Source organism: Ischnura elegans, chromosome 11, assembly GCF_921293095.1.
Source record: "Ischnura elegans chromosome 11, ioIscEleg1.1, whole genome shotgun sequence".
Lineage (NCBI taxonomy): Eukaryota > Metazoa > Arthropoda > Insecta > Odonata > Coenagrionidae > Ischnura > Ischnura elegans.
Genome location: NC_060256.1, coordinates 23324030 through 23351697, shown reverse-complemented (window position 1 = coordinate 23351697; position 27668 = coordinate 23324030). Strand labels below are relative to the sequence as shown.

Here is a 27668-nt window from a genome sequence, read left to right as displayed (position 1 = left end):
CCGTCAAATGGGGCAAACTTTTCATTTGTGTTTTGTTTTGCTTGTCTCTTGTTGGTGGAGACAATTATGAGAGTGCAGATTGCAGCAAATGCTAAAGTGCCTTTGTCAAGTCAACCTGTACATTTAACTTATACAGTAAAACCTCTATGTAGTGAACCTCTTTACATCATAAACCTCCATACGTCATAGCACCCCTACAGTCCTGTCTAATTTACATGTAAATTTATAGGCAAACCTCTTTGTAGTGAACCTCTTTATATCGTAAAACCTCCACTTATCATACCAAGGAGATACCCCCGAGACGGCCTTACTTCCTCCGCAAATCATACCGAGACATTATAGACCATTAATGCAGCCGCGATTACGTACATGGAACGACATTTTCAGCGATAAATGTTTAACCCTTATTTTTTTCTTATACACCTTTAATGTGTGGTAATTTCCATATTATTCATTAGTTGTGGCTGTTTGGTTCCAAATGAGAGCATACCTAACTGAAAATAAGAAAAAAGGTATCCAATTATCGAAATCATTTTAAGTGACTGTTGAATTAAGAGAGATCACGTTGTTTTCTCTCAAATCATGGCAAAAATCATGCGATAGCACTCGCTTTTTGTAATTATTAAATAATAAAAATATGTTCACTGATGCATGCATGAGTGTTTCATCATCACTGGTCAACAATCCTAGGATTGGTTTGACGCAGCTCTCCACTCTATTCTCCAAGAGTGTTTAAACACATAAATATAATGGTTTAAAAGACAGTTAGTGCCTTTCATTTCCAAAGGATATGAAAAAAATGTTGCCTATCACTAAAACCTCTCTATAGTGAACCTCCATACATCAAATTGCCCGAATTTTGGTCCCCTCCATTACGATGTAAAGAGGTTTTACTGTATTTATGTATAAGGCAGTACACTAATTATCTGTGAAGTTGATTTTTTTTCTTGCATTTTTCTTAATCAATTAGCATGAAAACACTCCTCATTCCCTCTTTGTCCCAAAAAGGGTCATTTGATGCCCTTGCAGAATGTGTCGAGATGCAAGAGGAGTGGGTGCTGTGATGTCACTTCCTCTCAGGCATGCTTTTAAGGAAAAGTCCTGGCTTTTGCCTCACTAAAGTCACTCTTTTTTTGTACATTGTGGAATTGTACAAATGTAAAGGAAATAAATAAAAGCAAAGTAGCTATATCTCATTGACAAAAAATGGAGATTCATTATTCATAGTATCAATATGTATTAAAAATTTTTACGGCTAATCTATCATCAAATATAAACATTTGGTACATATATATAATCTCAGACACTGGTAGCAACCTAGGAATTATTAAGCAAAATGTTTAAATATTATAGAATATCATATTTTATGAAAAGGCACTGGATAGATACAGAGAAGAAATATACCTCGCGTTAATCAAAAGAAAATTAATACCTCGAGTGAACTGATTCAATTCTTTAAAATGTAACTGCCAATCCATAAATATAAACCTATGGTATATATTTTATTATGTATGCATATAGTTTATTACACTAGGAGCTGCCTAAGAGCAATTTTTGAACAATCTCTGGCAAAGAACATCACTGTCAGGTATACTGCATATCATACCACCATGCAATACATGAATGTGTTGAATAACGCATATCTATAAGGATTAAAAACATCCAAATATTTCTTTTTTGGTCATAACTGGAGGTAAATATCCAGTAATTATAACCCATGGTGTTGAAGGGATTGTCATGAGTCATATAACGTTTTTTTTATAGATATCAGTGACATATTCGAGTTGACAGTGAGGAAGGAATATTCATGGCATACGAGCAATGAAATATTACTCATTTTTATTGGAAGCCATCCAAAAATTGATGGGGTCTGGGTTGAAAGAAAACTAGGAAAAGATGATACAATCTTAGGCAGTTTAAAATATCATTTTACATATTTCATACTGGAGACTAGACTACAATTGTTAAGATAGAAATGGTCAACTATCCATCCTGTGACCTCAACCTAGCAGTAATTTAAATTTGAGCATTCCTGTTTTCAAATGGCATCAGTTGAACTTGCATCTAAGATTTTAAATTGCACAAACCAAACACATATACTAACGTTATTATATGGTAAATTTTTCCCTATATTCTGTTAATATTGACAAGAAATTGACATGAAACTTTCACAAACATAAACCGTTTGACACATCCAGGGAAGTCTGAAGTGTAGGAATTTGCTGCACTTTTCTGATTTGGAAACAAAAGTTTAGCGGAGGCAATTTGTATTCACAGGGACATAATCATCTAGTCTGAGGTATAAGGATCCACTTCTATAGAAAAAATATATATGTAAAAAATATTTTTTTCAAAGGGACTTCTTCCTCTTCCTTCCAGGATTAGGCTACTAAGCCTGTTCCGGCTCCACATTACCATCTTTTTCCTGGTCTTCCTATACTTCTCTCGCCAAATGGTTGATATTCCATTGCTTGTTTTGGAATTCTTTCATTTGGCATTCGACGTAAATGTTCTTTCCATCTATGTTTGTATTCTTGTAGTTTAAATTAAGAAAGAAGAACTTTGTACTTTCACATTAATATTTATTCACGACCATGGTTTCAACGTTAGACGTCATCATCACGTCTGATGATGACGTCTAACGTTGAAACCATGGTCGTGAATAAATATTAATGTGAAAGTACAAAGTTCTTCTTTCTTAATTTAATTATGAATCGCTTTCACCAAGTTACGCCTCAAACAATTAATTCTTGTAGTTTGTCAGTGACTGCCTCGACACCCAGTTCATCTCTTATTTGGATGTTTTTTATTTTATCCAATCTTGTGCAGCCTTTTACTGATCAAAAGGACAAAATTCTTAATCCAAATCCAATCTTTCTGGGTTAGTTTTCCTAGAGTATCATCTTACGATTTTCTACTTATGAGGTATCTTTCCGAATATTTTTTCACAGATTTTAGCGTCTTTGTTTTTATTAATCTGGAAAAACATTATTCATCGTAGCTTATTATGTATTTACACTAAACACGTATTTTCCAAGTGTAGTAATTACGATTTTTTCATTTAAGTCTAATTGTAAGACCAATAGTAACTAGTCGAAATCACGATAATTTGTCGCATTTTCATAACCTCTAGTGAAATTCCACGGTCGTAGCCAAGCATATTTTCTGAAAGCCTTATTTAAATAATTTAAAAGACTGAAAGCCATTTTAAACGGGGCAAGTACTTGCACAATCTGACGTGTGTAAGAAGGCACAGTCAAAATTGCGTCGTGTAAAGCGGTGAATTGCTAGAAGACATGCGAGAATGCGCGGACGTGAGATGGCAAAATAGCCCCTGTTCTAATTTCGTTCATGCATTCGCAAAATTCCACGCCATTTTAGAAATTAATGGAGTTCTAACCTGCGCTATTCCGTATCCCGTGTAAAACGGCCTTAATAGAAATATTTTTTTTGAAAAGGAATCTGAAATACTGCAAGAGGTAGAACGGGAGACAATTTTGTGCATTTTTTCCATAAACATAGGGTCGCAACTGCAAAGTTACTGAGCTATGGCCACACAAACATTATGTGGGTGCACTTTGCAATTATCACGAAGACGGTTTTTCTCCCGCATCGAACCTTTTCGAAATTGTATGAAATACTCTCGACTTTGAAGGACATTAAATAATTTTTTTGGACGAAATTACGCGATTTTAATTGTCTGAAATAATTAATTAATGTTTGAGCTTAATTAAAAGAGAGATTTAATTCAGTATTGACAGTAAAATCGCGCAATCTCACCCATTTTGAGATAACTTGAATATTTCACAAAGCCACTCCCCGAATATGTTGGCGTTCCTTATGTCTTTCAACTTCCTGGATAAAAAAATGATACTCAGAACATCGTATAGTCCATATGTTTTTGCACAAATCACATAAATTTGCAATACATGACAATGAATTACATTAATACATATTAACCAGACTTATTTAAGAATACGTGGCAATATTGAGGGGTCCGTTTGAAAACGGACAAACAAAATACATCGATAAGGTAAAAAAGTAAGGCAGCAAGGTATGAAGGTAATGGGGAAGCATAAAAAGACTGAAGGTGTCACTAAAATACTGCAATTGCTGTCATGGGTCTCACTAGGACGACGAAGAATAACAAATAGGCTTTGCGCACTCTACCGCACACTTGCGAGGAAAAAAGCATGGGGGAATTACGGTATAAGATTGAAAACCCCAACTATATGTCGGTAGCAGTGGCGTACCTATGTGGGGGGGCTGAGGGGATAGATCCACCCCAAAAGCCTCAGAGAATTAAAAATAATATTGAAACTATTTCGTAATTTGGACATATAAAAACTGCATCTGCTTAAAGTTCAATATTTAGTGCCAAGATGTTGTAAAATGTATTTCCTGGCTTGTCATTTTTTTAATAATTTTACCAGATTTTGATTGGGGGGGAGGGGTTGCCCCCCAGGCCATTCCATCCCCCCTTTCAAGGTATATTCCTAGTTATGCCACTGATCGGTGGGAATGATCACCCATACAAGATGAAATGTCGGTCATAAAGGACCAGCGTAAAAAAGTTGTCGTATCTTAATAGGACGATTGATAATTGAAATAGAATCCCTGTAGAATCGTTTCATCCCTTTCCTAGAGACACAAAGATTTTTAAGAATAGGTGAAAAAATGTATTTTGAAAAAATAATTTCAATGTTAATTTTTAAATTTTCGATTTCACTAGATTTCACTAAATCAGCTGATTTAGTTTTATTTAAGGGATGTATTTTCATTAGTTAACTATTACCACATGGCAAATAACTAACTTGTAACGATTTGTACTATAATAATAATTATATAGGTACTTAAGTAGTTCGAATCAATTTTTTTCTTGTAAGGATGGAATTTTCATCTGCGGAAATCTACGATTTTTGCATTTTTGGAGAGTTTTATCCACCTTAATATTTTTAATCCAATTCTCTTCTCTACCACTTTGGTTGAGTTTTCCGTGCTCAAATGAACAAGATGTTTCTTCACCGTATTCAACGGAGAGAACACGCTTCTGTCAGCATATTCAATCCTCTCGCTAAGTGATATCAATACCACGGGAGGAGAAATGAGCGAATTTATAGCCAGTAACTCAATTACTGTCGATCAAGAATGAATTATCACCGATAACAGTGATTTCTAGAGCGTTCGCTTCGGGAGGTCGCACCATGATGCTGAGCTATCGCGGAAATTATCAATTACGGCTTCTTTGCGTCATCCCTTGACGATGCAATCGACAGATAACAATCCTCACGCGAAAGGATTCATTCAACGCCGCGAGAAAATAAATGGTAACGTTATCCCAAGCGCGATTTTCACAGAATAAAATGGGTTGGTAAAAAAATAATTAATTAAGCGCAAAAGTCGTAAATATAAACTTGAAAAATGATATTCTGCTTGAGGCTTTTGCAGCACTGGAATGCAGTTCTCTCTATAGTTTTGCGGGTAACTTTTCGAGTAATCTTCGGCGCAGCTAACCCAAAAACCATGAAGAGAATTGAAAAATATTTCTGCGTTCAGTTACAAGGGGCTAAAGCTTCAGGGCAATCAGGGGGTAGTCCTTAAAATCCGCATTTTTAAAGTATAAATTAAGGACGGCTGATAGTACAAGTATAGATGTGAGAAAAAAATCATCAGATGCAACATATGGAGCATGTTTCTCTTTAGGAAAGAGGCTTGGATGTTAACAGGTAGAGAGAATTTAAGTGAAAGCATAAGAAATGTGGTTGTACTGAAGAATGATGAAGATAAAATGACCGTGTAAGTAACGAGGAAGTGCTAAGAAGAATCGGTACCTATAAAAGAGAATCCTCCGAAAAACCTTAAGCATAAGACGGGATAACTTAGTCGGCCACATTTTGAGGCATGATGGCCTAATGAAGACAATCGTTGAAGGACAAGTGGATAGGAAGAAGGGCAAGATATGGCCCCCAATGAGTTACATAACACAGGTTATAAATGATTAAATGGATCGACCGAATAAGAAATGAGGAAAAGAGCGCTAAAAAGAATGGAATAAAAGAGAAGTCTTGTAAAAACCTTATGGAAAAGACGGAACAACTTAGTTCGAACCATCATGATTAGTGATACGTGAAAATTGCATATACGATAAGTGGGATGCTAATGCGATACACGTGAACAAATGCGACATAGGCGCGATGATAGGACTTTTACGATATTTAAACCGCATATTTTCCTTTTCGATGGCAAAATTCGTAAATTTAGAGCCTAATCCGCCCCTCGCTACTCCACTGGACGTTGGGCCTTGCTGCTTTATAGATGGCTACGGGTATTTTCATCGGCAGCTACTAGAAAGGTTGAGAGAGACCCCGGGTAGATTCTGCGATGTTAAGCAAATATGTCGTGCCATCTGCCAAGAGAAAACTGAGTTTGGTAATGCTGCACTCCACTCAATCTGGACACCAGTTAGCATCGTGGGTAAAGAGAGGTTTTCCAGCCAGTGCAATCTAGTTGTGACTGACAGACAATCAGTTGAAGGAAGAAAGTGTTGAAACTTGTTGAGTGTTGATGCTCAACTTGAGTAAATGATATTCAGGCTACTGATATCATTTTTAGTTATTTTCTTTGTATCTTATCCCTTAATTCATTCATGTTATACCCCAAAATTATTTAAGATATTCCGTATTTTTTCAAATAGCTGTGTTTCATTACACTTTGGCGTCAACTACATTTGATACATCATGAAAATAAAGAAAAAATAGATGCTACAAATTGGTATGAACTGTAATTGAAAGTGCTATAAAATTAAAATGAAAGAGTTATTTTCACTTGTCTCTTATCATGATGCATGATGGGCTGATGAAAACTATCGTGAAAGAACAGGAGGAATGGAATAAGGGGAAGAAATCTCAAGGAGCGTATTGCAGGAAGAACCTCGGAGGAAAACAGAGGTGCTACTGCACGATGGTGCGGCTGCACCCCGCATATTCACTTAGCACTTGGGATCCGACGCAGAAAGATTCAATTAGTAAACTGCAAAACAAATACGGAGGAAAGCGGCGCAATTCTTCAATAACTGCTGCGAGCAGAACAGACAACATTAGGCAAGTTTGGCACAAATTAGTCTGAGAACCGAATAAGATTAAGAGGCTACCCACTAGGCTTAGTTAGATTTATTAAAATAAAATTTGTTTTCACTTTTCCATGGTTACTTTAATGCGTCGTGCGTATTAAAATAATTGTGGAAGAGTGAAATAAAATTTTATTTTAATATGTCGAACTTCCACTAAATGACACCAGAATCGATTGAATTTATTAGGTTCATGTCGTTTGAGCAACACTGAATAGGCTTTTTTTATTACACATTCAGAAATTGGACAATATTTTAAGGTGCGATACAAACGATAAAGTAAGAGAGAATTCATTTTTTCCACGCATATTGAAAGGACGACGAAAACTAGGCTAACATCAAAATGCTGATGAACGCATATTTTTTCATAAAATATGAGCCAATAATTTTGCAGGTCTCTTAACACTCCTCGCCATACGCTTAATGTCGCGACCTGCGGAGCAATATGTAGGTAAAGTAATATTAAGCCTGAATCACACGATAATTTTTTTCGTCGCGAAAGTAATCACTATCGCGATCACTTTTCCCGTCGCGAAAAGCGATCGCTCTAGTGATCATTTTTCTGCATCACACGGTCACTCCCGCCGTCGCCTTTCGCATCACTTCCGATATCACAGCTCTTTGTCATAGGACCGGCATCACGAAAATATATAGCGTGTTTGTTTATCTATGCCGTTCCCACAATTGTCAAACGCTGCGCTGCAATCGCTCCATAGAGGCATGCGTTCCGATTGGCTGATAGGGGGTTTTAGTGACGGTTTTAGCGACGGAAAAAGCGACCGGACTAGTGATGAAAAATAGCGATGGGAATCCTCATCGCGATCTCGAAAAACAATTGCCGGCGACGATCATTTCGCCTAGTGATCGCGATAGTGATCACTTTCGCGACGAAGAAAAATGATCGTGTGATTCAGGCTTTAGACTGCAACAGTGAAAAAAATTTTTTTAACAAGCATGCGTTCTGTAAATTTTTTTTGCTTGAATTCGGAAATGATACTTAAAACAAACTAACACCCAAAGCGGTGGCGTAAATTATTTACTCAGCTAATATCGACAAGCACATTTGCAGGTAAATAGTACCAATATTCCAAACGAAGGTTCTTGAAGTAGAATTTACGCATAACCATATGGGAATATGCAGGGCCGGTTGCAGGTATTTTTCTAGTGTTAACGAACAACATTCTGCCCCCGCCCTCCTCAAAAGTTTCCTGAGAGGTAGTTGGGAGTCTCTCTGGATACATTTCAAAATAAATTCAAATACTCTAGGAATAAGGGACGAGACTTAAAAACCAGCGTAAACTTAAAACGTGCTTGCTCTTGTATATTGAATGTGGTGTTTTTGGAGCTTAAAAACCAAGTTTATAGAAAAATTCAGAGGAAAAAGTGCAAGTAAATCTATGAATACAAAACAAGTCAGCTTTCAAGAAATTCAACCATTTATTTACTCGACAAATGAATACGAACTTAAGAGGTTTTTATTTAGAACACTAAAGAGACATTTTTCTAACTTTCATTTTGGCGAATTATTTTATAATGTAATCAGTGTCCATTTGGTTCAGCAAATCATCCTCAATGGCCATTCTCACTGAACATTGGACTGAGCGCTAAGGCGCGCATTTTTGCTTAGTGCTTAAACCAGCCCTGGAAATATACACATAGCGAACAGGTACATGCAGGGAATATGGAACCAAACATTCACAAACATCTTTCGCCCCGTGGTTCCTTGGTTATCATGGCATAACCCCAGATTTTCCTCGAATGGGGCATTTCTCTGTGCACACGGTAAAGCATCCAGTGGTAGTCATCCAAAATTCGAACATGTTAACAAATTTTCTGGTATCGTTGTTCAATTTCCTATATATTTTCATGGAACATTTAATCCAGTTCCAAACTTACAGTTTACAGAAATATTATAATATATTGCGAAGTCATTAATTGCAAAATGGGTGCGATTTGTGCAAACACTGTGGGTTAGACGATGTTCTGGCCATCGTGTTCGTATTTAGGAAGTCGAAAGACATAAGGAACTCGGCGGCAGTCAAGTTGAATGGAATGGATTTTTCACTTATTTTACTCTCATAACAATAATAGATGTGGACGTAAGCGTTGGGACCACAGTAAAATTAATGGTACATATGTATTCATCTTGATAAAGGAATGGTACGTCGTGTATATAGGCTTCCACGATACACATATCAACAGACGAATCAACAAACGGCTCGGCGGAATGAAATAAAATAAGAGTAATTGTGTACTTTGGAATGGATTATGTCAAGCAAAAACAATGAATTTTTGAGTATATGTTTTGGAACGACGAGGAATTAGCGTCTTTTATACAAAAACCATGCCCCCATCAAACACAACATCTAACCCACCCCAGCATAATCCGACCAGCCCATAACAAAATTTCAATATTCATTTGCTCAGATTTTATGTGATTCGAAAGGACAAATTTTTGCATTAAATAATGTCATAAAAATTGGCTGGTAATTAATTTTATCGTCTGTTGTCATCTGATATTGAATCCGATGTGAACGAAGTACCATTTCCTCATTAATATAAGTACCATATAAACAATTAATTTAAGTGTTGTCGCAGTACTTTCGTCCTTATCTAGGATTTTTAGAATTCTAAATGAGTAGAAAATCCTAAATTTGGTGAAAATTTGAAAAACATTGGCCATTCGATAAAACTCGACTGTTACCAGAAATAATTTTTTGTGGCAAGGTAAAATATTTTCGGAAAAAAAGGGTAAATAGACGTGAAATATTTTCGGAAAAAGTTTTTGTGAACGATCATTTTATTGCGTAGTGTATTCTTTGTCTCTTGGATGACCAGTTCCTACAAATGAGTATTCTTCCACATACCACGCAGTATTATGCAAAGCGATGACTCAACCAATTTATCGACGAAGCGATGCGCCTGGAAGTCTAGCTCGCTCTGGTCCATTACTCTCGTTAATCCTCGCTCGCTCTTGCTTATTACTTTTCCCCATCGCCGACGTGACAGACGCCAGCAGTCGACACGGTCATCTCAGCGAGCGAAATGCGTCCCATTAATACACCGACAGCTACGCTCTAATCGTTCAATCATCCATCAGCGCACATGTACTCGAGAGAACGTATCCTTTCCTCTCGACTTGAAGCATTACGCCTTTTTTTCTGTGTCATTTTACGCATCTAAAACTCATCTCAATATCTATAAAGGAGGCTGTCTGTTTGCTTGTCCGCTATGCGTTTCCATACATCTTACTGAATAGGTGCATCTCATGCTTATGAACCGCGTAGTGCTACTTTCGGTTGCATTTGAGACGCATTCTTTGCATATTTGTCTCGTAACCTATTCTTACGTCACGTCATACAATTTCTGCGGTTGGACGTCACACCGGATAGGAGAAACCCGGCGTCTGTAATTAGCCTGCTCTTAAAGAGAGGCCAAAGGGACCAAGGCTTAACGTCCTATCCGACGGGCGGAGTACTGCTCTCGAAATGTTATCCACACAACATTCAAGCAGGTATCAGGGGGTCGCAGATATTTCTCTTCCACCGCCGGGATTTGAACCCGAGCCCACGGGGTGGGGAGCCAACACTCTAGCCACCACATCAACCCGATCCCCCAATATATTATATCATCATCATTAGTCAACAATCCTAGGACTGGTTTGACGTAGCTCTCCATTTCTCTCTCCTATCCGCTAACCTTTTCATAGCTACATATTTAATCTCTTTTACATCCTTTATAACCTGTCTTATGAAACTCATTCGGGGCCGTCCCTTGCCCTTTTTCCCTTCCACTTGTCCTCTAACGATTGTGTTCATCAGGCCATCGTTCCTCAAAATGTGGCTGTATGAATATACAAATGGTGGGTAACGAATCGCCATCTATGCATTTCGTTCTCTTTGATGAAGAAAACTACCCTATTATGGGCGACCACTACTGGATGCTTCATCGTGAGCACTGACAAGGAGGAAAAATAGGGTCTATGCACATATGCCCAAGGAAACAATCAGAACTTTAGAGCACCAAGGGCAAGGCACAAAATAATTAATAGATTCCTACATACTGTCTCTTTAAAAAAATCAGAGGACAGAAGGGATGTTAAAATTTCAGGCTCTTTACGACTAGAGCAGAAAGTGATTAGACCGAAATGGAAGACTTATGAAACATAAATATATTTTTAGACGTCGAAGATAATGGCTTTAGAAGCGCAAACAAAAATGTAAGCCAAGTAAGACATTTTGACCTTTCAAAGGGGATACGACAGGTTACCTCGGAGGGCTATTTTTCTCAACTTCACAACGAAAGAGAAACTAAATAAGAAAGTTTGTATGAGTGAGAAAAACAGTTTCCCTCGAAATCAAGTATCAATGATGACACAAGGATAACAAGAGAGTATGGCATAGCGTGGTCCTTTAAAACAAACAGAACGCAGTGAAGAGACAGTGAAGTTTAAAAAGTAAACAAGTGGAAAGGAAAAGTCTCTATCGGCAAAGTGCCGCCGGAGGAAGAAAGATATAACTGGTGGAGATAGAGTGATGCAAGAGATGGAAATTCAAAATAACCTGACAAAGTTCCCGAAAAAATACTTATCTACATAAAAATGACTGAAGCAGCGTAAAGTTTTACGTTGTTTAAGAGAAATTATTAAATTTAAGCGCATTAGAATCACCGAAGCCGCGGATTTTAAAAGGACAATAAAAAACTTTAACTATTTTTCGAAACAAATGACTGCATCTGCATATTTTTTTAAATCTACCGCAGCCATTACTTCAGTTTTTCTCCATGAAGGGATATGATATGAGTGGCTAATGTCCATTCATAAAAAAGTCGAAGCAATAGCCTCAATAGACCGAAAGATATACAAAACAATCTGCTCATCGCCAATTCATGCCACGTTTTACGCAGTTTTGTAAATCATAGCTTTATTTACATTAAGTATGACAATTAACTGATGGATTCTATCGACGGATAAATGCAGAGGAAGAATAAATAAATATTTACAGAGGAAAGCATTTACGATCTCAATCTCTTTCTTCTCTGCGCACTATCACAGACTAAAAAATCATTTATTTTGCATCAGTGGCTTCTTCAAAACTGAATAATCGTTCAGGTTGAAGGGTATTAATTAATACACTTTTTACAGAAACTTGGTAAACAATCTCTTCATTGCCTAAACCAGTTCCTCTTCTATATGAGTCTTTCCTTTGTCTTCACCTCCTTCTTGCATTTGATTATTAATTAGTAATGCTATTATGTAATTCATTTTAAAACTGTGTAAGATAAATTCAAAAGAGGAAGAAAAAGTAGGTACACATTATATAAGAAATTTGCAGAAGAAAATTGAAATCCATTTTAAAAAATCAAAAGAAAGTTATCAGATTAGTAAAAAAATTGTAAAAATGGAAAAAATTACAAAAATCGCATATTTGCATTAATGTACAAGTTGTTCAATTGTATCCTTCATTGTGTTGAAAATTTGTTGGTTTCAAGTTTCCTTTGCACACAAACATCACATTAAATTCACAGATCAATGGCAATAAATGGTGAGTTTTACTTCATGTGAACAATTACTCCACGAGCTAGAGGTTAGTGGTTACGATAGTACGTTACATAACGATTTGAGCATTCATGCCCATTCTCTGATCGAAGGCTTTTCTTGGCTCGGCATACAGCCAAACTACATCCATTGACATGATCTCCACCACCCTTTTCTCATTTAAATAAATATCCTGCCCTCAAGCACAGATTTTCAATTACCTCTTTCCCTTACGGCACTGTCCGTCTGCAAATATCCTTATCTCATTCCTTAAAATTTTTATTAATGAGTCAATTCATGCATTCTTATTTTTAGCATTGAAATTACTCATGATATTATCGGCGATAGATCTCAAAATAATACTGGTTTATCCAATACGTTTCTAAACGTTATAAAATGATGGATACACGGCAGAATATTCCACTTGAATTTCTTTTCCTATTCCAGCAAAATATTTTCCATTAAGTAAAGTAATTTGGTCTGTGATTTCTCATATGGAAATGACAGACAAAAATTTTCTTGGGGAAGTTTCAGACTAAAGTAAATGATTTTGGGAGGAAAAGTAATTAATACTTGGACAATATGCCATTCGTTTACGGGAATTTCCATAGATAGTGAATTTACGAATTAAGAAGGCCGTTTTATTTCAACTTCCGATCGCTCAGTAAAAACACCATACAAACGATAGGCGAGTACTGATATGATTGGACAACCGCGCGTCCTCCGCACCACACGCTCAAGTCATTTTTGAACGTAAGTTGATAGTTAAAGGTTAGTGGCAATCTCATTAGCAACACTGCCTCCATTGATTCCCCCACCAAGCGTGCACTGTGGAGCGACGGCCAGAAAACTCGCCCAATGGCTTCAGCATTTATATGTCTTGATATTTATGCCGAAAACAAAGATTTTTGAGGCTAGAGATGTGAAATATGACGCCCATTCCCATTTATAACAAGAGAAGAGACATGCTGACTTCCAGAGGTGTTATGATCCGTGTCAACGCCCGTTATCTCAGCGCCGATGCAGCCTACCTGCTCTTTGAGCAATTTCAAAGGGGCATTTTCGATCATCCGCCGTGCAATGTCGACGTAGTGCCGAGTGACTTCCATCTTTACGCTGAAATGAAGATGTGGCTAGTAGGGAATAGTTTTCAAACGGGCGATGGGCTTCAGGAATAAGGCGAAATTCATTGGAAGTGATTGGCGACAACATCCTATGAAGAAGGTACAGTAAATATTGTGCACAGGCACGACCAATTCCTCAATCGCCGAGGCGATTATGTCGAAGGGACACCACAAGTGTGCTCAAAATTTACCTATAAAATAATTTCTCTTCTTCAGTTCATAGCCCATCGAAGCTTGAAAAAAAGGGCCCCGTACATTGAATTTCCCTTGGCCATTAACTAATTTCCATCCACAGAAGCTACATGGCTACATCCTACCATTCTGAGCGCATAAGGATCTTGAATTAAAAAAACCCACTCCTATTTGCTGTCAAATTGTCACAAATATTACGTTGAAGCTTGGAATAACTTGCTGATTTATCCTGCCACCTACCTACCTCCTGCCTACTAATCCTCTTGTTAGTTTATTTGTGAAGCCGGACGAAACAAGCCCACAGACGGAAAGATACAGGTGCGAAACAGAAATTTAATAGGGCTAGTACGAAGTACCAAGAGGTCCAGCCTACCGCGATCAGATGCATGGGGCAATGAGGCACTCATATTTTTATCACTAGCAGGAAAACGGTGAACGCAAACTGGCCATTCGATTTTTAAGCTCAATGTTTTAACCTCTCTACTTGTATATCTATCGTAATGGGTCGAAGCTATTCTCTCTTATCCCCCTCCACTTAAGTTCTGGGATCAAAACTTATCTAGCAGCAGCGGAGTTTTGATTAATTTAGTTTCATTCCTGGGAGTAAACTTTCGTCCCGGGTCGAAACTAAACTCCTTGGTGATTTTAATTTCGTGCAGGAACGAAACTAAACCTGGGCCTCGTATTCTCGTTTCCTTCCGGTTCGAAACGAAAAATATTCATTTAGTTTCACTTGCCATACCTGGTTATAAGAGGTCTTCTGGAAATTTTCCTTAGGCAAGCAAGTTTGAATACCATAAACTGGAACCATTCTTCGCTATCAGGGATGCGACGCGACAGCTCTTCAAGCAAGAGGGATGCAATAAGAAATGAGTTTGTGAGAAAGAATGTGATTTGGTCGCGCATGAACTCATGAATGGGAACGTGCTTAGTGGGCTTGGCAAAGCCTAGAGGATGGACGATAGTCAAATAGGTAAACGGATTCATGGCACGAGTGAATGGGCCGAGAGAAGAAATGCACCGAGATAGTCTTCGAAGTGGGAGATAGGAAGGCCCTTACGGACGAAGAATACTGAGTAATCTCTAAGAGATGTGCTGACGTGAGAAGAAACTCATGAATGAGCCAGGAAGACAAACGTAGATGGAACAGAAAGGGTTAATATTGCAACCTAACCGATTTCTACAGGCTCAACGCCAATTTAACTATGCACCCGTGCGCGTGACTGCACGCAAAGTCACATGTTCCTGCAGTGCTTTGAAATTCGTCGTCGCAGAGCAGCGACAAAATAAAGTTTTTCACCCCGACAGTGGCTTAGTAAGCACGACCCTCGCCACATGTGTCACATTGTGGACTTGTGACGTCAACACCTTGTACGGTAAAACCCATCCCGAAGTTTGAAGTGGAGCTGGTTAACACACCTGTCCGGCAATCCGGAGATCCGGGTTCGAATCCCGGCTAAGTAAAATATTTTTTCAAGGCGAACTTCATCCGTTGGTGTATTTAGCCAAGAATTTAGTTCTTCCTTTGAAAAATTGTCTAAGGTTTGGCGTCGGGTAAAATTTTTCAAAAGCCAACATACAAAGTGACTTCCTCATCGTTGCCAGAGGTGACAGTGATATCCAAAAATATTTGAGGAATGCTTTATATGTCCAAATAGTTCAATTACTATACCTGCTCACGTGTTTCCCCACTGTTAGACAAAAGTTCGCAAAAACAAACTGAGGTTAGTCCATTTGCATAAGCATTATATGGCAGAGTGATAATATGGACAGAACCTGAATTTTAATAGATAACCATTAGTGAATTTTACCATCATTATTTAAACTAAAATTGTTATTTGAGATAGAGTAATGATAATGAGAATAAACTTATCCTTCCGCTATTATTGTTCACTAAACACACGCACTTCTGTAATACAAGCCATAAAATATAATGGTTACCGGAAATTCATTATCAGTTTTCACGTGAGTAGTTGACTCATAACGATACCTAGAAAGCAATTAATAAGACCTCGGTTTAGATAATTTACTGGATCTGTAATTAATTTTATAAATTCTTCATCGTCACCAGGGGTAAAAGTGATATCCGAAACAATTTGAGGAATACTATGCGTCGAAAAATGAGACAGCGATAAAAATAGGAGTATATAAAAAAGCAGATTTAAAATAAAAATTTCCAGGTAATGATTCACTATAATACTATTATGAATTATTAATTAATTATTAATGCTATTATGGAATACTACTTTTTGTGACTCTCTTTTTTTGAGGTACAACTACAAGTCCCGTATTTTCTTATGCATCACGAATATCCGCTTTTCTTTTACTAGCGTCAAAATCGGGGAGGGCGTTTTCCAAGGGGTCAAGTGAGTATTTCCCTTTTAACGGTATCCATCGGTGGCGTAAATAGGAATATGCTTTGGGGGGATGGGGGGGCCTGGGGGGCGATCCCCCCATTTGAAAAATTGCATGCCTGGAAATACATTTTACATCATTTTGGCACTTAAAATTTAACTTTGAGCAGATGCAGTTATTATATGTCAAAACTAGACAAGACTTTAAAATATTTTTTTATTTCTCTGAGGCTTTGGGGGGGGGATCTTCCCCCCCTATAGTTACGCCAGTGGTATCCATAGTATGGAGACACAAACGCGATACGGTGAACACGCCTCGGCCGAGCAATTATTTCGTTTCCTTAATCTTTCCGTGCCCGTCGAGGCAAGCCGCCACAGTTGCAGTGGTCGCCCTTTATTTCGTGTGCATGGTGCGCAAGGTAGTTGCTAAGGTGGGTGGTCACCAATAGTTAAAGCAAGTTCGGTATTTCCTTAGAAACACGTCTAATGTTCCATCACGATAGTGTAAATGCTGTCATTTTCTATTTAATTTTAGGCGTCATCTAGTGTCAAATCTTTTAAATTAAGGACATCGGGAAAAGAATTGCGTCATCAAAGGAGGCATTCGTGAACAGGAAGAATATTATGAGGGGATGGTTATGTAAGAATAACAAGAAAAGGCTCGAGAAGAGTTTGATCTGGAGTGTCGCGGTTTGCGGCGCGGAAACATGGACCATTAAAAAGGAGGATGAGAGAAGACTGGAGGTGTTCGAGATGTGGATACGAAGAAGAATGGAGACAATAAATCGGATGGAAAGGAGGAGGAACGACGAAGTGCTGGACATGGTGGGTGAGGAGAGGCAGCTTCTAGATGGGATAAGAAGGAGAAAGAAGGTATGGGTGAAGCGAGTGTTGAGCGGGAAGGGGATGTTGAAAACTGTGTTAGAGGGTAGAATGTTGGGTAAACGAGGAAAAGGAAGGAAGAGAATAGGGTCTTTAGGTAGAATGGAAGGGAGTAGGTCTTATGTGAATTTAAGAGGGGACTCCACAAAGGGAGGATAGACTGCCAGAGTACTTCTTTAAGTACTACATGGAAGCCTACCTTAATCGCTGGGACACTTTTATAAATAAATAAATTACTTTCCTAAATTCATTTCCCAAAAAAGGCGCTTGTTTTAAACGAGATCGCGTGGTGTTTGAGAATATTATATCTCGAAATTTTCACTGAAATGATATGTGCTCCGTATTTCTGAACAAAGTTTTTAGTTTTTTTGCAGCGAGTTGCTCTCCCAAGCAGTTATTTAAATCAATGGCGCACCCAGGATCAAAACTGGGGGAGGGGGGGTTACAAGCCATGGTTGTTAAAGTTGTAGCTAAGATTCAAGCATGGAAGGGGTGAATAAAATCAACATTTTGAGGAAACTGTAACAGCTCTTTATTAGTTTTTCCAATTATGTTCTTGAAAAGGTATTATTTTCCTCAAAGACATTTGCGATTTTTGCTACAACGAGGGGCAGCTGCCCCCTCCTGCCCCCCCTTGGGTACGCCCGTGATTTAAATGAAAATCCTGGGGTCAATCTGCTGTTTTTCTTCAAATTTTATCAAATGATTTCGTTCGGCTTGCTCTGTAATTAACACAAGAGTAGCAGAGATACTCATATGTGGCATGAAACTAAGACCTTGAAACTCAAGGCGTGGCGCACTAATACCCTTACCTCCGAGTTGACCACAGACAGTCGGCCTCGACAGTAAACGAACACCAAAAGCTCAACGTCCATGAACTACAAAGTCTGGAGATCACGGTGGGCGGGGCTATCTCCATCACAATGAATACAAACACATACGCAATACACAGGTATATAATCTGGGAGAAAATTGATGCATCGATAAGTCAAGGAATAATAGGCGTATTCAGAGAACAATCTGTACTGCTATACTGAAAATTAGATTATAATCCATGCAGTTGTGTATAAAAGGAAATTCATTGTGAGTTAGACATTTCTATGGGACAATCTGTAGTGTTTTCACGCAATAATAATAATAATCACTACCGCCAGATCATGCTCTAAACATTACTTAAATACTCCAAACTACCGGAAAACGTCATCCTCTTTTAAGTGTGTTATAATATATTGCATAATTGAAACATTAATAAATAAAAATTTCTTTGATCAAAAGGTATCCAATGAAAAAAATTATATTAAATGAGCAGGCTGAATTACATTACAAGTCTAATCATGATAAATTTCTAAAAATAAACAAAGCCTGTAATCATGATGACTAGTGATACGTGAAAATCGCACTTTCATTTTTATTCTATCGCACTTTCAATAACAGTTTTCATTTTATCGCATTTTGTGGCGTCTATTTTTTTATTTTCATAATGAGGTAGATGAGGATAAAAGGTAGTGAAACCCATTTATATGACAAAATACAGAATATTTTAAATAATTATAAAATCGTATCCGGCTCTATTTTGTGGAAGTTCTTTATAACCATGATAAAAAGAAGAACACAGTGGTAATTTCCACACTTTTAATGTCACAACTCAGCAACCGACCATGGTTTCAACACGTAAGTGTCATTTTCAAGCCATGAAAATGACACTTACGTGTTGAAACCATGGTCGGTTGCTGAGTTGTGACATTAAAAGTGTGGAAATTACCATTGTGTTCTTCTTTTTAAATAATTATGTTGTAGAACAATAATAAATTAAGGAATAAGACATATAGTGGAGGAGGTGTAGCATGCCCGCGCCCACTTGTAGTTCGCGGCCACGTAGAGTCCCAGCCAACTAGGAGCTGGCCAGTCGCTCACATGCTTTAAGGTAAATTTGCGTAAAAATATCATAAAAGTCCATTCATCGCATCTATGTCGAATTAACTCAAGCACATCGCATCTATATCGCATTTGCGATTTTCACGCATCCCTACGTCATACTAAGTCGGCATATTTTCACTATTGGTGCATGCTCACCCACATTAGCGTCTGTAAGTTCACAACAGCTTAATTTGGCATCACTTGACTAATTGTTAACTGGAGAAAAATTCAAATGAATCTCTAAATTAACCAGTAGTAAGAATGGTGGTTTCACCTTTTGAGAGACATTAAAAAATATCGCAAGTCTTAAAAAATTGATTTCTCAATTGATACGCCGATTGCACGGCGAAGAAGGGATGTGTTATTAATTGATCTGGATCATAATATATCCACTAACGCAAGTTTATTTGTTGTAAGCAGAACTAAATCTGTGTGGCATAGGAGATGAGAACAATGGCGTATCTACAATACCTAGCCTATTGGGGCGACCCGTTTACCTTATGTTGCCCCATGACAAAACTTCACTTTTTCTATATCTTCCGAAGATTTTGGAATTGGAATGTAATTTTTTGAAAAATGTATTCCCATTATATTTTATGATACAATCAACAATTCATAAATTCATTCCTTGGGAGCAATAAATGATTTCAATATTTACGAAAAATCAAGAATATCCAGAGAAATTGGTTAATTAGAACATGAAAAATAAGAGCATTTTTTTCCGTTCCTCAGAGTTATCGCTACAGCGATAGGTTTTCAGGGACCAAAAGAGCGATTGCTCGACTCACCATTTTTTTAATCAAACAGTCAATCCCTCTGTCCCTATTTCCATCGTATTTCTTCACTTTCCGTATTTAAAACTGCCATTCAATTAAATTCTAAGCGTAGCATGTCAATCGATGTTTGCGGCAGTGCGTTCTGATTTGCTGAAAGACTGTACCTGGTATAAAAATTTGAATCAGAAGTTTGGTACCTAGCAAAGGCTTTGCTGAGGGCGGGGAGGGAGTGGAGGGGAAGTCTCTAGCAAGTGGTGCGGGCCCTACCTCAGCGGCGCCGCGGCGCGCCGAGGTGCGGGGTAGCGCCCTAGAGGGTGGATCGATTATGACGGACGATATTTAGTAAACGCTTAGAGAGAAGTCAAAACAAACGGAAATTCGGTCCAAAAGACATTTACCATCACGTTTTTCATTAGAATTGTGCCTTTTCAGCCCCAAGCAAAACTCAATTGAAGGTCCTCAGTACTTAGGGCCCTTGGGGGCACGGGTTCCTGTCATTTTAAAGAAACGAAATTTTAGCACGTGAATATAAACCACATTTGGATCATTTTCAAGACTAGAAAAATACTAATTTTCTCTATTCTAAAAAAATAGAGCAGGCCTACGTGTGCCAGCGATGTTTTCACCGATGACATAGAATTTCCATCCCTCTACCCATCGCGGAAAATAATTGCGTGAAACAGTCGTTTCTCCGTCATCATTGTAGCTATCGCTCGGATGGGACGCAAAAAAAACGATCTTGTGACTCAGGCTTAATAAGCGTTGACTAAAATAAATGCGAGGAACGAACTTGAAGCTCGAGCTTGATAGACATTCTGTGTCCGGTAAAAAAGAGGCGACGCATCCAGATTAAGGAAAGAAGGGCAGGAATGGAGACAGATTGATGCATGTAGCCAACGACAAAAGAGGAGCCGCTTTGAGGAGGTAACCGAGGCAACGGCATGCCACCGGAGTAGGGCACCGATCTCACTGTGGTGGGAGAATACGTACGGAAACTGATACGCTACGGTATGGTCTCGGCAAGGGCTGACTTCCAGAAAGAAAGATCTCGAAACCTTAACACATCCAATGGTGTCTTGAATTTCCAGATGATTCTTGGCCAACAATTTGCCTCAGCATTCAATGCAAGATCTGGTGTTTGTGCCGACCTCCTAAATATGTCTTATATCCTCCTAAATATCAGGAAGAGTGGAGAGTTGTAATTTCCAAGTAACAATTTTTTTACTGATCTCACTTATTTCTTTTTTTTAATTTTACTTACATGATTTATTTACTACTCCTATCACCATAAAAATTTTGCCTCGTTTATTGGATTTCTTTAATACATATTTTCAGCATTGAGCATGTTACGGATAGATATTACATCATCTCTGATCGACAACCCTAAGATTGGTTTCACGCAGCTCCCCACTGAATTTTCTTATCGACTAATCTTTTCACACCTACCAGTTTCATCTCTTTCACATCCTTCTCAATGCAAATAATAGAGAGTGAGTGATAAAAAGCTATTAATGCTTCACATGCTTTCAGAACATTATCCGGTCACATGGTCACATGTCCACACTCGCTGAGGACAGGCAGTGCTGGGCCGTTCATCGCCCCTAAACTTGACGGCATAGGTGGCTGTCGAAACGTCGGCCTCCAACAAGCTGAAGTTGAAGAACTTTGAAGAACAATACCTTCAAAATATGTACGTCGGGAAAGCACTGAATTCTATTATTACAGTCCATTTATTACATCTACCGATTCGATCGATGGATTTTTCTTCCTCATAGGAAAATCCACTTGGATTGGTAGAAAAGTAATTGCGTATGCTTGGTTTCGCTATTTAGTGGGCCCTTTTCTCTTCTATAGCGTTGAGGTGTTTTTCCCCGTCCCCTCCCTTCCGCTCCTATCCCCTCCCAGAGGCGTCGGCGGGCTCCCATCGCGGCGGCGCCTCTATCCTTTTTCCTACCTCTCCAGCCCCTCCCCGGGTGATAGGGCGTATAAGCCACGGGCTTGGGTCCCGGCCCCGGTGTGTTGTATCCCTAAGAGGGTTCACCTAGAACCCTCATAGTCTCAGTCCATTTATTACATGATAGTATTTCTCCTAAGCATGAAAGCAACATATCTAATGGAGATTTACAGTATTCAGACTTTTATGTCGAAGACGAGTGGTAAAACATTCATTCTCGCCAAGTAAATGCTCCCTCTCATCGCCATTACCATTAAGGGCCCCTTAATACCATCGCATAAAACGCCGTCGCTCATGAAATTCTTTAACCCGATTATCACCTTACTTTCAATACTAAAATTCCTTGTTTCTCGATGATATAATAAGCTCTTATAAAAAAATTTTTTTTTAAAAACCAGCCTTTATATTTAGATTACAGGGGATGAGCAACGTTTATATATGACACAAAGCAAAAAAACTCAGTGACCCCGAAAAACCAAAAGTGACGTATTAAAAAAGTCACTATATTTATTAAATTTTCAGTGAATGGTAAGCCCCCTATGTTTCAAAATGCCACCCCTATGCTTTTAAATGCCTACTATGTGGATATGCCTAAAGTGGATAACTTTTACTGTGGTCGCAAAACACGAAAATCGACCATTTGGAACTTCTTAGATCAAAAACATGTTTTGGGGGGCTATAGGTTGACTGGGGGGTGGTTAAAGGGGGGTTGGAGAGAAAAAGTTATATTTTCATGTATTGTCATCGGAAATGAAGAAGTGTGCAAAATTTCAGCGTTTTTGCTTCACAGGAAGTGAGTCAAATTTGAGTTACAAGATTTGTACCAGACAAACAGACAAACAAACAGACAGGTTGGTGAGTTGATATAAAGGCTGGAAAAAAACAATTCAGATATAAAGTTATAAAATAAATTTATGAAAACAAATAAAGTTTTTAAAACCAGTACCATCATTTTAAAACAAAAAATAGACGAAAATATTCCATTTGCGATATCATACTTTTTGGCGGGCAATTACAAAGCCTACATGAAGAGGACATTTTTGCTCAAGAATTCAATCCTAAATTACTCATTGAAATAATATTTGACGGAGCTGCTAATTGGCTGAAATTACATTTAGAAGTGTATCACCAAATAATCCATTAAAATAGAAATCAATGTCTCCGCAAGTGATTTTTCGGTTGGCTAGGCAACCACCATCGGGACCTGCGTCTTAATCCGTTGATGGACGTGGATGAGGACGTGAGAAAGAGATGGAGATAATATTTCCCAATTTTAATTGGCTTTAGGAAGTATACTTGTATTACATACACTCGTCAAGATAATACAGAATAATTTCATGCTAAAATTAAATTAATGTTCTGAGCGTGCATTTTTAAACTAATAATGTAACAACACATGCCCACTGAGAACTTTTATCCTGCTATTAGAACCGTAAATTATATAAAAAATCGAGCAAAGTTATGCTGATTTTTACATTCCCTTCTCCCTGACCTATCATTCTTCATTCACATCAACGTGCTACACTCACGCTGACCCATAGGCACGCCTAGTGCATTCGGCAATTATCACTTCCCATTACTGTAATTTAAATTAGCCCTTGAACGGCTAGCGTGCCCATATGGGCACAGCTGCAGTGGTCTAAATAATTTCGTATAAATTCCGACCCAAACATTATAGAGCATGCTGTTTTCGCCTAAAATTATTACAATGTATCACTTTATTCGGTCGTGTGCTTACGGCCAGCATTTATACCAGCAGTTGACTGTGGCAGGATAGGTATTCTTACTCACTCTGTTCGAGGTGGCAAAAGAGGAAAAATGGCGATGCAGCAAAAATAAAGAGGTTTTTCAAAAAATTGCCAGAGTATAAATGATTGAATGCTTAGTAGGGAGTTTAAAAAAATATTTCAATAGCAATAGCGTCGAGCTGACAAAAATTACAACCAACAGCTAAAAATATCTAACATAACTAATAAAACCAACAAATGAAATATTTTATGATAACTGTTCAGTGTAAAAAGTTCCTCTCGATGTTTCCATTCCCGAATGAGTATAGTGCTTAATGTAATTTTCTCTGCTGCATTGTGAAGACAAGAATTAAAACTAACAGATGAAACACAGGTGATAAAACTAAAAAAAACCAAAAAATGAAAGCTTTTACGGAAATTGCTCAGTATCAAAAATTTCTCCTACAGTTCCCATGCCCGAATGCGTACTGTAATCGGAATTGCACTTTTCTATGCAGCATTGAAAAGACGGCTACCTCCCTCACTGTCATAGTCGGCTTCAAGAATGTGAAAAATACGTGATGGATGTGAACCAATAAATAAAACCAACCCTTGCGTTTCGCATACGTCGCTCGTTACTCGATACTTGCTGTCTACTATAAAAACTATTCGAAGGCGGTCTAGTTAAATTGGAGGGGGGAAACGCTATATGCAGTAAAGGCAGTTGATTTATCTTTGTTCTGGAGGGATAAAAATGCACCAAGTCTCGCGGAACGACAGCTATCAGAAGTAATCAGTGTCAGAACCGGCGCCTAACAGTGATTTTTCCTGAGGCATTTGAATTTTCGCTACTGAATACAAAATGTAGAAGAAGCAAACAACCTGTCATTTATAACAACCTGAAAGGATAAAAAGTATGCTTCCGCGGCATCTTAAGATAATTTATAGAGTTAAAAAAAACACGCTTCACTCCACCATCATGCATCATGAAAAAAGGGTACTTTGTCTTCCCTTCTAAGTAATAGCCGCTGGTATTGGGATAAGACTTAAATTCCATGATATTTAAGCGAAGTAAAATAAATAGTTTTCCCTATATTTCTCCAAATTTTCGTATATTCCTCCATTAAATCCCTCACGATGCATTTCACAGCATCCAATCTTGATCGCAATTTCGAGTAATAACCACTATTTTTTATTCAATCCTCAAAACTGATGAAGATTGATACAAGAAAGAACTGGCAGACGCTACACCGCTGCAAATGACAAATGAAAAAAAGTTAATCGCACGAAAAGCATGCAATAGCAGTAAATAAGATCAGTTAAAATACTCAAAATAAATTATTTGAGTCTTTAGCATGATACAAGGAAGTGACGTTACTGAAAAATTATCGGTACTAAGTAAAAATGGATGACATCCATACTATATAAAATAACCGCTGGTACAAGTTTCACAATCCTAATTGCGACACCCCCGGCTATGGTATCAGGACATCATGCCATCGTCAAAGTTCAAGTGTCATGGTATAATGCATTTGAACTTTGAACGGAATGGTGGCGATTATAAATTTGGAACTTTTCGCTAGATTGTTTTATTTACCATAGGCAATGAATTCAACAAGTAGATTAATTAACAGTTGAAAAATGGGGTCTAAAATAAAACGCACAGGAATGATAGAGTTCATAGCCACCCTAAGATGAAATACGCCTTTTCCGTGCGTTAAAAACTTAAATTCCACTTTTTTATTCCATGAAAATGTTTTATAGATATTTATAGCTAATAACAGTGGTGTGTAAGAGGATGTCTATTAATGAGGAGAGGCAATAGCGAAACTTGCCTCCAAGATATTAGAAAATATAAGTACAGTTACCGATAATATTCCTCTATGGATATAAACGATTTCTTGAAATGCCATTTAAACACATGGTTTAAATAGACTCCAGAGATAAACATAAATTGGCGAAAAAGTTTTCCGCAGTATAAGCTTTAGTTTTCCCAAAATCCTTCGATAAGCTCATCCTACATACTTAACCCATAGCCATTTCCTAGCTATGTCACCATCACATTCTAATGGATAGTAGGTAAGTCGCGGAAAAAATACTTTACAAATATATAGGAAATCATAAAAATGACCAAATCTAACTTTTTTCGATCAAATTTTGAGTAGGCACAACTCTAAAAAATTATGATTAGCAGGCATAAGCGGCGATAATAAATACAGCTGACATGTTAAAGGAAGTATAAGCATGTAATACCTAAGATACGAGGCAGTGGCGTAGCCAGGCTTTTCGTTCGGGGGGGTGTCCAAAACTAGGGGGGGGGGGGGGCAAATTTTTGAAAAACAGGCTACTAAGTAATGGTTTTTAATTAACTAATGTTTAAATAACTAATTTTAACACTTTTCATAATGCAAAAATTTCATTTGTTGAAGAAATATTTTGTTAATTCATGATTTTTCAATATTTTGTTTTCTTTAATGAGGGGAAATAATTGTGTTTTTATATTTTATATTTCCGGCCCCCTCGTCACCCCCTGGGTACGCCACTGAGACGAGGTGATATAAATTAGAACCATAGAAATTAAGAAATAGAGAAATTGTCCGACGCACACGGTGGATTGGTAGAGAATACCTTATAAAATGCATAGCATACAAAAATCAATCTAAGATCGTAAAAGTCACGGAAGCGTGTAGATACAAACAGAGCTCAAGTACGAAACGTGTTGTCACATTCGGCTTCACTTACTTCTCTTTTTACGCCACTTTCTTCAACAAATTAAACAGAAGAGATTCTCCGAAGAAAAGTGGACCTCCAACAGGAACTCGGTTGAGCAAACTTCTCTAAATAGGTGCACACACTGGTCCTACAAAAACGGGAACATCGGCAAAACCACACAATCCTTTACACGCTGTCCACAAATGTCGATCGGCAACAGTTCAAACAAAACAATGGAGAAAAATAGGCTCGCGCACAGCAACAATGCCGTCAGATTTTGTCGAACTTATGAATTTCCCGATTGGTAACAATACGACAGCGGCAACTGCCGTGTTGCCAGCCGGCTTGGCGCAATGAGACTTTTCAGCGCTCTGTCGGGAGGTTCGCGGCTATCTTGATGCCAAGAGGAGCAGTGTGCTCTGTGCACTGGCTTCATTCGAGGACCGTGACAATTGCATAACAGCTCTTCGGGGGCGGGCACCCTCCACGGAGGGGCTGTCTGGCGAAGCACTACCCCCAACCAGCTCCCTCCCCTACCTTTGCTCCTCTCCCCCTCCATCACCCTCCTCTCCAGCGCTGCGATCAGCTGATCGGTAGCTTCAATGGTGAGTCATCTACATGCAACCCCGCAAGCAGCCTCAATAGGTTTCCGGCGGGTAGTAATAGGACCTTAAACGAGATTTGACAGGCTTAACTTGAAAATAATATTATAAATTTAAAAAATTAAATAACAACGTTTTTCTCGCCAACAAAAAAGGAGAAAATAAATTTCTCTGTCCATATCCGAGTCTCGATATGAATTGTTACTCAAATAGTGACACACTTTCTGACAATCATTACGACCAAAACGAAGAACGTTGGGAGCATACAAGGTTGCATTTAGTGTTCACAATAAATATGAATTTGGATTATTATGATTTACAGTAGGGTTTTTCGTCGCCATGGAAATTGATAGAATCTGCTACTAATTGATAATATTCACTATTATTAAGGTTATTTAAAATTCAGTTTATATTGAATGAGAAGGTAATGCTCAGTACTTAACATCTGAACGTATTAGAAATTAGCACCTAATGATTTGATTGACTAATGTTAATATTCAAGAAGTCATCAGTTAATGTTTAGGTACTCAGCAATTATGCATGAATGTGTTATTATGTGACACGCAATGTTTTTAAGATTTAATATCTGAGCCCAACGTTGTTTGTTTTTGTCGTAATGATTGTCATAAAGTATATCACCATTTGAGTAGAAATTCATATCGAGACTCAGATTTGGACAGAGGAATTTATTTTCTTCTTTTAAGTTGGCGAGAAAAACGTTGGTTTTACATTTTTAATTTATAATATTATTTTCTTCTTTTTATTT

The 27668-nt window shown here is 38.0% G+C and overlaps 1 protein-coding gene across 1 annotated transcript in view; it reads right to left on the bottom strand.

Annotated features, from left to right (window-relative positions):
* Positions 1-26749, bottom strand: part of LOC124168081 (UDP-glucosyltransferase 2-like) — a 40868-nt gene extending 14119 nt beyond the window's left edge. Inside the window, exon 1 of the mRNA XM_046546191.1 lies at positions 26331-26749. The gene's annotated coding sequence lies outside the window, so the exon portion shown is untranslated. The remainder of the gene's footprint in view (positions 1-26330) is intronic.
* Positions 26750-27668: the final 919 nt, after the last annotated feature.